Below are 14527 nucleotides of genomic sequence, written 5' to 3' on the forward strand. Positions count from 1 at the left end.
CTCTGTCCAAGGGATCCAGGCAAGATCCCTTCTCCAGGGGACCTTCCAGACCCAGAGATCAAACACGGGTCTCCTGCATTGCAGGCAGATTCTTTACACTATCTGAGCCACCAGGGAAGCCCTCAGGTGGGACTGGGTCTCAGCTAAATTGTGAAGTCTAAACCATGGTCTGCATCTCTGTTTTTCACATCCTTGTCTTACTTATAACTAATGGTCTCCCCAGTCCAGGCTGGGTGCTGGAAAGGACACTGGGTGGGAGATCAGGAAGTCTGGATTCTTTCAGGATCCTCCAGGAATTAGCTGGGTGTCACCATGTGACCCTTGACCTTGATCTCCTCCTCTGTGGGAGTCCAGGGTCATAACTGAAGCCCTCTCATAGGCAGGCCCAGAAGTCTGAAGTTTTGTGATTCATACAAGAGTAATATTTTTAATTTCAAATGGAATGTTACTTAACGATTAAGCAGATAACACAATCATGTGGTTCAAAACAGAATAATATTGGACTTCCCTGATGGTCCAGTGGTTAAGAATCTGCCTGGCAATGCAGAGGACATGGATTCAATTCCTGGTCCGGGAAGGTTCCATATGCCATAAGGCAACTAGCCTGAGAGCCACAATTACTGAGCTTGTGCGCCCTAGACCCCACGCTCTGCAACAAGAGAAGCTACCGCGAATGAGAAGCCTGTGGACAGCAGTGAAGACCCAGCACAGCCAAACATAAATAAAATAAATAAAATTCATCCATTAGAAAAACAGAATAATATGAAAAGACACGCCATAAGAAGTCTCATCCTACTCCATCCTCAAATATCACACTCCCTTCTTCCCCATAGAGAACTGTGGAGGGTCTTAGATTTTACTCTACTTGTGAGCTAACAAGTAACCCTGCCATGCTGTTTTAAAGACAAACCAAATTTATTTATTTATTCATTTATTTACTTGGTCAGCCTGCACCCACGTGGGATCCTAGTTTCCTGACCAGCGATCGAACCTGCGTGTCCTGCCTTGGAAGTGAGGAGTCTCAACCACTGGATTGCCAGGGAAGTCCCAACCACTTTTCAATAGCAGAATCCCTGTGACAATTGGACGAAGGAGGCAGTGAGCCTGCTGCTCACACTGGTCCTCCACACCCCCTAGGTGAATGCTGCACACGCAGTGGGTTTGCCTCACAGTTGAGGAACCCCAATCTCTGATTCTGGGCTGAAAATAACACACCTGCCCAATCTTTGCCCTGTCAGGAGACTTTATCTTAATATTATTAGTATCAGATAGCAAACAAACTTGTTTTCTGCTCTGGAGAGGGACACCACCTCTATCTTCTGGGGCTGTTTCTACACAAACATCTTTGAAAAAATAATTCACAACGAAACCGTGTCCAACCTCTGGTCAGAAGATGTGCAGAAATTTGACTTTCAACACCTCCACTCCAACCATCTGGGTAACGGCTCCTCCTACTTTCTTTTTTAAAAGATATTTTTGATGTGGGCCATTTTAAAAGTTTATTGAATTTGTTACAGTATTGTTCCTGTTTTATGTTTTGGTTTTTTTTGGCCCCGAGGCCTGTGGGGTCTTAACAACTCGACCAGGGATTGAACCTGAACCCCCAGCATTGGAAGGCGAAGTCTTAACCAAGGGACCCCCAGGGAAGTCCCTTTTCCTAGTTTCTTGTGTATCTTCTCAGGGTTTCTATAGGCAACTGTAAGCAAATATGAACATGTTTTTGACTCTTAACCTGTTTGCTGCATAAAAGCAGAACACTGCACCCACCATTATGCACTTTGCTTTTTTTTTAACTTACCAATATAACTTTTTCCTCATTCTTTTTTACTTCTGTAGAGTAGCCATTGTATGCATATTACTTAGCCAGTCCTCTATAAACGAGGACTGTTTCAAACAGTCCTGTTTTGCTGTTTCAAACGAGGCTAGAAAAGGTGATCTTGAACACATGCCATTTAGAATTAAAGAGGGGTTGACTACTAGGCAAAATGGTCACTGTATTGTAATTTAGCTAGATATTTTTAAATTGTTCTACATAGACATTGTACCATCTTGTGCTTTCACCAGCTTTGTCAGTCAACAGCCAGGGCAGTCCTCTCAAGAACAATAAACAAGCAGGAAGCAATTGCAGGCAGAAGGAGAAGGGGACCACAGAGGATGAGATGGTTGGATGGCATCATCGACTCAATGGACATGAGTTTGAGCAAACTGTGGGTGATAGTGAAGGACAGGGAAGCCTGGCGTGCTGCAGTCCATGGGGCTGCAAAAAGTTGGCCACGACTTAGCAACTGAACAACAACAGTTTCTCCTCCCTCTTTAAATCTTGCAGGCTTCTTCTAGCGCCCCTAATGGCAGAGTCTGAGAGGGAGCAGCTGGCAAAGCCCAGTGTCAACAAAGTTGAAGAGAGAAGGGGAGTTTGGAGCTGAATGACTTAATAACTGGCTGACCTCAAGGTGTGCTGTCAAACATTTGCATCTTTGCCAACCTGACAGGTAAGAAATGGTATCTCAATGGACATTTCTTTTACAATGAGAGAGATTGACCACTTCTTTATATATGTTGTAGTTACTGTTTCAGTCACTCAGTCCTGTCCAACTCTACAACCCCATGAATTGCATGGGGTTGTAGGACAGGCTTGAAGGACAGGCTTGAAGGACAGGCTTCCCTGTCCTTCACCATCTCCCAAAGTTTGCTCAAATTCATGTCCATTGAGTCAATGATCCAACCTTCTCATCCTCTGTCATCACCTTCTCCTCCTGTCCTCAATCTTTCCCAGCATCAGGGACTTTTCCAATAAATCAGCTCTTTGCATCAGGTGGCCAAAGTATTGGAGTTTCAGCTTCAACATCAGTCCTTCCAATGAACACCCAGGACTGATCTCCTTTAGGATGGACTGGTTGGATCTCCTTGCAGTCCAAGGGACTCTCAAGAGTCTTCTCCAGTACCACAGTTCGAAAGCATCAATTCTTCGGCACTCAGCCTTCTTTATATATGTAGCAGCCCTTTATATTCTCTTTCTGTGAATTTGCTGTTCATACTCTTTGGTCATGTTTCAGTTGAGTTGTTTCAGCTGGTAACCTCTTAGTAAGCATGGGTGGCTGAGCAATTCTCCACCCAGAGTATGTTCATGTCAAAGAGGGAGAGGGAGACTTCGTTGGTTCAGTGGTTAAGACTTCACCTTCCAACCCAGGGGGTGCAGGTTTGATCCCTGATCGGGGAGCTAGAATCCCCAAAGCCAAAACATAAAACAGAAGCAATATTATGACAAATTCAATAAAGACTTTTAAAAATGGTACACATAAAAAAAAAATAGAGGGACAGGAACCCAGGGGAATGAAACTCTTCTGTGGGAATTTCGGACATGGTGAACCCAGCCTGGGAGACCATAAGGCCTCCAAGTGGACCCCACTGTGCACTCTCTTAGCTCAAGTCTATGTTCCTTGTGTCATCAGGCCCTGACCTGGAAACTGCCTGTGACTGCCCCCTCCCCCCACTGGAGTGGTCCCCTACCACCTCGGTCTGTGGCTTGCATGGTGGTTTGCACACCTGTGGTCTCCTAGGTGAGCCCTTCCAAGACACACGCCGGCTCCTTATTTGGATGTGAAATACAGGTGGTCTTGGCCAATGCCACTTCCTCAACTGACTCACCAAGGTGGGAAATTCTTTCACAAAGCAGGTTTTTTTTTTTTAAACCTGGAAAGTCCTGGAGAGTTTAACTCAAATTCAGGGCTTGTGGTCTTGGAGGTGAAACACACTTTCCCAAGGGGAACAGAAACCTGCACAAAACGGGTAAGTCACGCAACAAGCTGGGAACCCCCGGGACTGCTCCCAGCTGAGAACCAGGAAGGGGGCAGAGGACCCACGAGCCTCCAAGAGTCCACGCATGTCCCTCACACGGTGCCCCTCGGGCCGCCAGTCACAGCCCGCTCGCTCTCCTGTAGAAGAGCTGCCCCTCACTGAGTGACCACAGCGAGCGCTACGCATTGCAAGTTCTATTTCTCATGCCTGATGCCCCTGTGAGGTGGTGTGTTTATCTCCATTTTACAGATGAGAAATGGAGGCAGGCCCCGTGGAATCAGGTGACCTGTGCGGCTTCCTGCAGCCAGGTCCATTGCTTGGGGTGAAGGCTGAGGGGTAGATGAGCGTGCTGAGGTAGGGGTGGGGTGGTGCTCAGTGGGGGACAAGACTGGGGCCTCACTCAGGCAACGCCAGGGGACTTCCCGAAGGCAGTGAGGCTTAAGTGTGGCCTGCATTAGGGAATGGAGAAGATAGACAGGTGAGCCCAGCAGGGTGAAGGTGGGAAGCTTCTGTTGAGGTGGTCACTTACCATCTGTGTGGGGACAGGCCTGGTGCTGCCGAAGGGGGCTCCAACATGGCCGGAATTAGTGCTGCATGGAGGGGCCTGGCACCACGCAGTCAGAACAGGAACCGAGGGGACGTGACCTCCTGACCCAGTGTTGGCCAGAGCTTCAGCCAGGGGTGGGTGGCCTGAAGCCCTCTGACCTCGGGTGTGAAGAAGGGCCTTTTATCCCCATTTCATTGGTGGGGAAACTGAGGCCTTGAGAGAATAAGTTAGGCTGCCCAGGTTATGTGAACGTGGACTTTGAGCCCTTAGTCATTCTGATAGCCTGTTGTTGGTCAGACATAGATACAGCTCTGTGGTCCATATATGATCTTTATCTGATGTGTCTCCCTTTAACGTATCTTGCTTTCTCATTTGGCAATACAAGATGCCTATTTTCCTGTATCAGTAAGTTTTAAGTCAGCATATGGATGCATGATTTACTAACCAATTTCCTGTCATTGTTTCCAACTGTTTTCTCATATAAATGAAGCTGCTGCACATCCAGGACAATTTCTTTACAGCACCCCTGTTCAAAGGCTTTTGATATAAACTGCCAAACTGCTGGGGTTCCCTGGTAGCTCAGCTGGTAAAGAATCCACCTGCAATGCAGGAGACCCCAGTTCGATGCCTGGGTCAGGAAGATCCCCTGGAGAAGGGATAGGCTACCCACTCCAGTATTCTTGGGCTTCCCTGGTGGCTCCTACTAGCACTGTAACAATTTTCCTGCTTCTACAGGAACAGCTATCTTACAACATCCTAGCCCATACTAGATTTATATTTCAAAATAAGCCCAATGATTTGCTGGGTGAAAATCAGTGACTTGTTTTAACTGGGTGTCTTCCACTCCCAGTGAGGCAGGACAGGGTCCCATAGACCTGTGGTCTCCACTGTGGTGGGGGGTGGGGTTCCCTCTGAGTCCCTGTGTTTCCTACTTGAAATGAAAAAGTGGTGACACCAGACATCTTCCCGGGTCAACAGGAGACTCCAAGGTCTCCACACTCCAGATGCCCCCGGAAAACTCTGCCTAATTAAGCCCCAGGTGGAGCCACTGAAATGTTCTTTGCTTGGCCCCTCTGAAGTTTTTTTCTTTAATACAGGATGAAGCAAATTCACTGTTTCTCTTGGGGTTTATCCACAAATTGTCACCAGGTACATAAAGCATCCATTGCATACTCTCCCATAGGGAAGGAGAAGGAAAAGAAAGAAAATGGAAAACATGTTTTGCTCTTGAAAGTGTAAGAGATCTTGAGCAAGGACAAAGTGAACAGGGAACGTTTGGAAATGAGGTCCTTTCCTCTCTAGGGAGGGCACTCGGAATTTTCCTCCTCCTCCTCAGGAACTGGATTGTGGCTTAGGAGGTGAGGATGGGAACTGAGTTAGAGCAGAAAATGCTGGGCTCTGCCTCCTCTGGCAGGCCCACTGGGGGCAGCTGCAGAAATTACCATCCCAGGGCCCCGACCGAATGATCCAGGCTCCGCGCTCAGTGTCTCCTAGGGCAGAGCTGGCCCTGGCGGCAGATTCCTAAAGTGGCACTAACATCCTCTGGCTGGAAAGGACGCAGCCTGGTGGCACAAGGGGGACAGGTCTCCCTTGACCTTCTCTCTGTGGTGTTCAGTGCACCTCTGGAAGCTTCCACGTTGGTCTGGCTCACATTCATCACCAAGCCCTGGATGGGTTCCAGGATAGCAGGGACACAGGCAGTGAGTTAATGGAGGGGGGACTCTCCTGCTCTGTCCCTGCCCCACGGCTGAGCCAGCTACCCAGAAGCAACGTGGGCATCTGCCAGCTGCTCTTAGTGAAGGATGTTGACAATGATTCCATCTAGTAATATTCCTCGCTCAGCGGACAACAGAGTACAGTAGTTGAGAATGAACTACATCACTTATTACCTGGGAGCTTTTCAGCAAGTGACTTAAACTCTCAAAATCTCACTTTGGTCATTTGTAAAACATGGATAGTAAAGATTCTCAAATTCTATGCAGGCTGGCCATCGTGGTCAGTGGTAATTTCATTCCTCCAGTTTGCCTGGATCAAAACCTTATTGATCTGGACTTCCCTGGTGATCCAGTGGTTAAGAACCCACCTTGCAATGCTAGGGGACTCAGGTCTTATCCCTAGACAGGGAACTAAGATCCCATAGGCTGTGGGGCAACTAAGCCTGCATGCCACAACCAGAGAGCCGGAATGACGCGGCTACCGAGCTCATGCACTACGACAAAAGAGCATGCAAGATGCAACCAAGATCCTGCCTGCTGCAACTGAGACCTGACACAGCCAAATAAATAAATAAATAATTTAAAAAATAGCTTAGAAATTTTATATACATCTTCAAGACCCTTCTCTCAGATTCCTTATCCATTATAATGGTACTTCTTATCAATCCTCTTATCAACTGTAGCCAGGATCTGAGCATTCTCCACCATGTCCACCACTTCCTTTCCGGTCCAAGCCAACATCATCTCTTGCTCGCATCATTTTATTAGCTTCCTAATAAGTCCCCCTTTTCTGCCCTTGGCTCCCCACACAACAACCAGGATGACCCCTGTTAAAGTGTAAAGTTACACTCTCTCGTCACTTGCTCTGGGGGAAGCCAGCTGCCATGTCAAGGTGACATTTAAGCAGGCTGAGGCGAGGGCCAAGAGGTCAGGAAGGCAGACTGCCTGCCAACACCCACGTTGGTGAGTAATCTTGGAAACAGGTCCTGCCATCCCAGGCACTCCTTTAATGACTTCAACTTCTGCTAATATCCTGACAAAAACTCCATGTGAGGTACTGAGCCAGAACCTCTCAGCTAAGCTCCTCCTGAATTCCTGAACCCCAGAAACTGTGTGATAATAAGTGTTGGACTCATGGAAATCAATAACTGATACTGACTTGGGGTACCTGGAAGAGGGGGGCTGCTATAACAAATATGTACAAATCTGGGCATGGCTTTGGAACCAGGGAGTGAGGAGAAACCAGAAGGACATTGATGAGAGTGTAAACAAAGGCCTGAAGTGCTTGGAACAGCCTGGATGTTGAGGAGCCTACTGGTGAGAGGTTAATGGGAAATGAGGAGCATGTATTAGAAACTGGATAAAGGAGAATCCCTGATATGTAGTGGCAGAAAGTTTAGCCACAGTGTCACCTGCAGTTATTTGGTAATAGAGGATGCACCTGATGAGCTGGGTGAGCTAACCATTTACAGCTGAAGTGATAAAAGTTTCCCTGATTCTTCCTGTTTGTACTAAAATACACAAGGAAGCAGATACACCAGAGGAAAGATTAACTAAACCAAAAGGAACTAAGATTTGCTGATTTAGAAGTTTCCAAGAAACTCCAGCAGGGAATACCCTGGAGGTCCTGTGGTTAGGACCCGGCACTTTCATTGCTGAGGGTCCGGGTGTAATCCCTGGTCTGGGAACTGAGATCCCACAGACTGTGTGGTGCGGCCAAAACAACAACAACAACAACAACAACAAAAACTTCAGCATCCAAATGATTATAAAATTAAGAAGTATCTTTCAACTAAAGAGAAAATTGGACTTCCCTGGTGGCTCAGACAGTAAAGAATCTTTCTGCAGTGCGGAAGACCTGGGTTCGATCTCTGGGTCGGGAAGAGCCCATGGAGAAGGGAATGGCAACCTGCTCCAGTATTCTTGCCTGGAGAATTCCATGGATGGAGGAACCTGCGGCTACAGTCCACCGAGTTGCAAAGAGCCGGACAAGACTGAGCAACTAACAAAGAGCAAAGTACGCCAGAAAAGCATGGTCAAAAAATAAAGCCGTGAATGTGGCTGTAAAATCCTTCGGGAAAACTTCAGAAAAATTGATGAGAGTGCCTTAGAGTACCATTCAGCTAGACCAGAGGTGTTCTAAAATGTTGAAGGACCTATCTCACAGATCCTCTTCATCTAACAATTTTTACATGCAAACTTAGTTATTGCAATAGAAGAAGCTAGAGAAGAGCTTATCTCAAAGGGATTTGTGTGTTTGGCTTTTGTCTATGGAGAAAATCCCAAGATCATTCATAGGAAAGCCACAAATTTTAAAGGATAATTACATTCACAAAAATATCTTCAGGTTGGACTGAAACGGACAGAGACAGTACAAAATAAATAGAGGTTTGGACCTCTAAAGTTCTACTGGCAGGAAAGAAAAAAAGATAAAGGATGACTCAGAGGACAAAGCCGAGAGCTCCAAAGAGTAGAACTAAGAGCCCAGATGGTAAGAACTGTGGAGAATCATTTCCTGGCAGAACTTGGACTGAATGCTTATCAGGAAAATTTCTTTATTTTTTTTTTCTTTTTGGCCATGCTGTGCACGACCAGGAATAGAACCATCATCATCTGTATTAGAAACTCGGGGTCTCAACCACTGGACGTTCCTCAAGAAATTCTCAAAGATTTCTCCACTGGATTTCAGAATTGCTATGGGCCAGTGACTCCTTGGTATCTCCCATTTCTCCCCTTTTGATCAGGAATGCCTGTAGTTATTCCTATCACGTTCCAACAGTGTATGCTGGGGGGAATAACTTGTCTATCATGTTTGGAGATCATACAATAGAAAGGTATTGTGTTCAAGGAGCTTACCTAAGGAACTACATCCAGGAGTCTCATTTGTACTTAACCCTCATTTAGATGATGAGATTCTAGACTTTAACCTGATGCTTTCTTGGGCATGAGATGTGTAGAAACCTTGGGAGGGGATGCGGATTTGGGGGGAGGGCAAAGGGAAGGTTGTGGTCACCAGTCTCAAAGATGCCCTCCCTGTTAGGAGGCACTTTGCCTGGAAATGCCTGGAATGTTTGTTACACCTGACCCTAGTGGGACTCATGGTACCCCTGACTGATACTGTGATACAGAAAGATCATTTCTTTGCCTCTAAGAGGCATAAATAATCTTTTTCTGTCACTCATACTTCAGAGCTCTTCATGTGATCAGAGTGAGGCTGGCCTTCAGCTGAACCCATCTTTTTGCTGAACTTCTTCCCCTGTCCTAGCCTGCATTATTCATTCCCTCAAGAAAACACATCTGCATAGAATCCTTGTCTCATGTTTTGCTTTGACGAAATCCAATTTACAATACCTAATAATTATAAAATGGTGCTCATCAAGATCTGTTCACTCTGTGATAGGATTTTGGGACATTTTGTGAAATCAACATGGATACTAAGAAGAAGGAGGAGGAGAAGAAGGAGAAGAAGAATGAAACAGCCTTGAATGTCAAGTTCAGGGAATTCTCACTGAGGTAACATTGGCAGTCTGTGTTGGTGTTGTTTTTCTTGTGAGATTTCAGGAGTGCGACAGAGGTAATCACGAGCTCTAGTTCACGGTGCACCATCTTCACCAGCCTGAGCAAGACCCTTTTCATTGTATTTTATTCCATGTCCACCTTCTCTCTGACTCAAACTGTCATTCATTTCCAATAGGTACTCACTCCAATGTGTTGGATCAGTTCAGTTCAGTTCAGCTGCTCCGTCGTGTCCGACTCTTTGCGACCCCATGGACTGCAGCACGCCAGGCTTCCCAGTCTATCACCAACTCCCGGAGCTTGCTCAAACTCACGTCCATTGAGCTGGTGATGCCATCCAACCATCTCATCCTCTGTCATCCCCTTCTCCTCCTGCCTTCAATCTTTTCCAGTATCAGGGTCTTTTCCAATAAGCAGTTCTTTGCATCAGGTGGCCAAAGTATTGGAGTTTCAGCTTCAGCAAAAGTCCTTCTAATGAATATTCAGGACTGATTTCTTGAATATCCTTAAATGTGTTTGTTTTTCTGATCTGAATGGGAGGGCTTCTGGGATTTCAAAGGGCACCTGGGACTTCTTTGTAGATGCTCTTTGTCAGACTTAAGAGTTGTATTCCTAGTTTGCAAAGAGCTGTTGCTTTCTCATTACAAATTTTTGAATTTTCCCTAATGCTTCCTAAAAAGTTTTTCCTCCTAGCCTCCTCAAAAAATTGGAGCAGAAGGATTAAATTTCTCTTACTCTATTCCTTGGTTTATACTGGAGAGGACTGATTCTTTAAATGACTTACTGAATTCACCATAAAGCCTTCTGGACTGACGTTTTCTTTTTGAAAATTAAACTAGTGATTCAATTTCTTTAATAGAGGTTTACCCAGATTCTTAATCTCTAAGTCACTTTTATCTATTTCATCTGAATTTTTTAAATTTGGACATAAAGTGCTTCCTGATAGCCTCCTATCTGTTTAATCTCTACAGTATCTGTAGGTGTCTTGTTTTTCCCTCCCAAACAAGACTGCTGAGCTTTCAGGTAGCAACAGAACACCTCCATACTCTTTCTACTACACGATAATGGCATCTTTGTGGAGACAGGCTGATCCTGGGACCTGCCCTACAGCTGACTTCTGCCCCGGGTGCAAGGCTGGGATGGGGCAAGGATAGAGCAGCTTGAGCAGAGTCGGCTTCAAAATTGTGAATTCAAGCATGAGGCCACACGGGAGTCCCTGTGGACAGCCTGCAGCCTTGGTTTGTGGGTGGGGAGGGCTTGTCCAGGGCAGAGCGGAAGGTCAAGTCCCAGGCTCAGGCCTCCATCCTCTTGTCTGGGGCCACCTAGAATTTTGTGCAGGGCCTCATCTTCCCCTCTCACGGTCCCCCTTTTGCATCACTGACCCATCTCATCCCCACCCCTGCCCCGCTCAGGCCCCCTCCAATTTCTCAACATCACTGATGACTCAGCTTATGCCCAGATGCCCACTGTAGGGCCACTAGGGGTCCGGCATGGGCAGAGGGATGGGCAGGATGACAGGGCAGCCCCAGGGGCAGCTTCCTGGAAGATGTTTTAAAGACAGGGCCCGACTCCCAAGCCGGGTCTCCTGTGATCTTAATTTGTGGCTTTGTCTGATGGGATTCGCTTCCCTCTGCATCTCCGTCTGGTTTTTTATTTGGGTAAAGGATATTCCCCGCCCTTTCATGTCTGAGTGGTTTCCTCCTGCATGTGTTCGCTGTGGGGTCTTCTGCACGCCTGGCCCTGGCAGGGAGGGGTTGGGTGGGTGCTTCTTCCGAGAAGGGAGCCCTCGGGGGGCGGAGAGGTCAGACAGACCCTCCCTGGGGCTGCCTCCTGGGGGGCCGCCCCTGCCCTGTGGACTAGCCCCACACATCTGAGTGAAACTCTCGCAGATTTCCTTGGACTTGGGCTAATAAGATTTTTCCTTTGAAAGGAACTTTCCATTGTTTGTTTTAAAAGTGAAATGAGCATTTTTTCCAACCACAGAGGCGATGCTGAAGGAGCCTGTAATTTCTAGGATCCAAGACTGGAACTTAAAAACAAGAAGAAGAAGAAAGGGAAAATTAAAAGAGTTTTCCAATTAAAACGGGTCTCTCCCTTCCCCGCCTCAGGCTCTCCCTTGTCTTCTCTTTCAGGATGTCAGCAGGGCTGGCGCTTCGCTCCTTCTGCCCCAAACTCTAATGAGCTCTGTCTTCCATTCTCTTCGCACCACCATTCCCTCCTCCAGGGGATCTTCCCAACCCAGGGATTGAACCCAGGTCTCCTGCATTGCAGGCAGATTCTTTACCACCTGGGCCACTGCGGAAGCTCAATAAAGAAACACGTGTGGCTAACTAGACATAGGGAACGGGGTTGAATCTGAAACTGACATATCAACATCAGCCAGTCCAAAGCACACCAACCAAGTGCCATTTGGTCCCCACTGGACACTTGTCCACCACAGGGCCCCTGCTCTCTGGCAACGCACAGCCTAGCAGGGTAACTCGATTCTCTCTTTTTATTTGCTACAAAAACTGTAGCAGATATTCACCATGGAGTTGACTAGAGCGACAGCGCAGAATGGGAATAAATGGAGGAGCAGGAAGAGAGCCCATTAACAGTTGTTTGGTGTTTTTGCCTATTTCTTTTTTTCTCCCAGAGCAAACCAGTGGGTGCTCACTGGGCAGGGTACCAGGGTGAGGAAGATGCAATCCCTGCCTTCAGGGGATGACAGGCTTTGGGGACGATAGATCCACCCATAAGTTTGGATCAAGGCAGCCAACGAAGCTCTAAGCACCGTGACAGAGATGGACAGAGGCTGAGCAGAGGGAGGATGAGCAGGATTCGGAGAAGCCCAGAGGTCTCCTTTGTGGGGACAGGGGCAGACACACAGAGTTGGGATTGGGAAGGCTGCAGGGCATCAGGGTGGCTCGGTCGGGGAGAGAAGTGAGGACCCTCCCCAGAGCTGAGGGGGCTGCCAGTCGCTGTTGAAAAGAGCCCCAAGCCGCCCTGAGCTGAGTGCTCAAGTTCATTACGAGGCTCGGTTCTACCTTCCAGAGTCTGCCGTTTGGCTGGAAAGTTTATGAGAACTGGCTTATTCTCTGGTGTCTTGGCACTTTCCCTTCATGTCCTGATTGGAACCAGGGAGGCTGTAAGTGCAAACGTTTTTGTACCTTAGAGTAAATTCTATCTGCGTTCCTGGAGGAGGCCGGGGAGAAAGTGTCTCTTGTTTCCAGCAGCCTGGCTCTCCCCCCTCAGGAGACCTGAATTCCAGGCCGGCGCTACTATAAAGTTGATGAATGCGTGCCAGGCCCTCATCCAAGCAGCAGTTCCCCATCTCTCCTCCTCTCCTTTCTTCAGGGAAAGGAAGCTGGATTTTTTTAATAAGGTAATAGCACCTCTTTTATATTTTCCTTTCATAAATTAGAAAGAATTGAAAGCAGAATAAGGCAGCAGCTTGGCATAATGGAAAGATTACTGAGCAGGGTGGGAGTGTAAATTGGTACAACCACTTTTGGAGAGCGAATTGGCAAAAGCTAGCAGAGTTGAAGCCATGCCTATCCCAGAGCCCAGTGATTCTCCCAGGAGAAGTCCTGGGAGAAACTCCGGGCCACGTGTCCAGGAGATATTGTAGTACTGGTGGGGATAGCAAGGCATTGGGAAAAACGCATCCATGGACAAGGGGATGGAAAAATTGTGTCCCCCGAACGCTTACTGCAACATTATTTATAACAGTAAAAAAAAAAAAAAAAAGGCACTTAAATGTCCATCAACAAAGAGATAAATAAATCATGTGTGTGAGTAGTGACAGTGTTTGAACCAGCCCTGCATTTATCATCACGGTTCAATCTCAAGCCCATAACAGCAAGATGTGGGATGTGTGCAGTGTTACGCTGTTTATATCAAGTTTAAAAACATACAGCATGAAGCTACGTACTGTTTATAGATCTATACGTGGGTTGCAAAAGTACAAAAACCCGTGGGAATGAGAAACATCAAATTCAGGCCACGTGACTCTAGCCCTCCAACCACAGGAGTAGGTAGGCTCTTGACAAAAGCTGAGCCAGTCAGATTGTCCACCCCGGGCCTGAGGACCCAATGCAGTGACTCAAGGTGATGGATTCGTCCATGCCTTTGGGTCTGGAGTGGCTGCTTTTGTCTCAGTGTAAGAGGGGTGTGTTTCACCATTGTCTTCACTTAGGGAAAGCTCCTGGGCCGTTCAGTCCTGTGTAAAGGGAGGTACCGGGGGCCTTCAGTCCAACACTCTACCTGCTGTGTGTCACTTGTTTGGGGAACTCCTGCATGTCCGGCACCATTAGATCCACGTAGGATGGGGCTGAGCAGTGACTTGGAGCTGGAAGGCTGCTACCCACGGAGATATTTGACTTGAATGAGACTCCCCACTGGGCTTCCGCGCAGGTGATGGGGACCCAGGCGTCTCGGGAGCTAGTCTGGCTGCCCCTAGACAATAAGCTTGCCTTCATCCTCTCACTCTGGACCCTGCCAACTTCCCCTTGTCTGTCCCATCCGTTTCCCAGCCTGTGGATCAGCTGATCTCTGGGATCTGGTGGTCTCTTCCTCTCCTAATCGTCTAGGCCATACATCTAGGCTTATGGCATAAGAGCTCTTCAGGATCTTGCCTTTTATGTTTCTAAAATCTGGTTTTCGGAGCCCAGTGGACTCTTTTGCTACCACAAGAGCTTGACTCTCACCAATGAAAAACCCCGCCTTTCAGCACCAATGTTTTTGGTGTTAATGTCAGAGATCTCTTTTCCCAAAACGGGCGTTGATGATTTCTGTCTGTTTCCCTTCCTTTAGATGAACAGCCCCAGTACTTTCTGAGATAATGGGTGCCACTGACTGAATAGAATCCAGTCCAAGGACAGCAACTTGTCCAGCATGTTACCGCACCACACAAGGGAGAGAGCGCTGGGAGACAGGACTGGCAGCAAGAACTTGCTGTGTTTTTCTGGTTAAC

Source organism: Giraffa tippelskirchi, chromosome 8 (assembly GCF_054371585.1).
Source record: "Giraffa tippelskirchi isolate mGirTip1 chromosome 8, T2T-mGirTip1v1.2.pri, whole genome shotgun sequence".
NCBI classification, from domain to species: domain Eukaryota; kingdom Metazoa; phylum Chordata; class Mammalia; order Artiodactyla; family Giraffidae; genus Giraffa; species Giraffa tippelskirchi.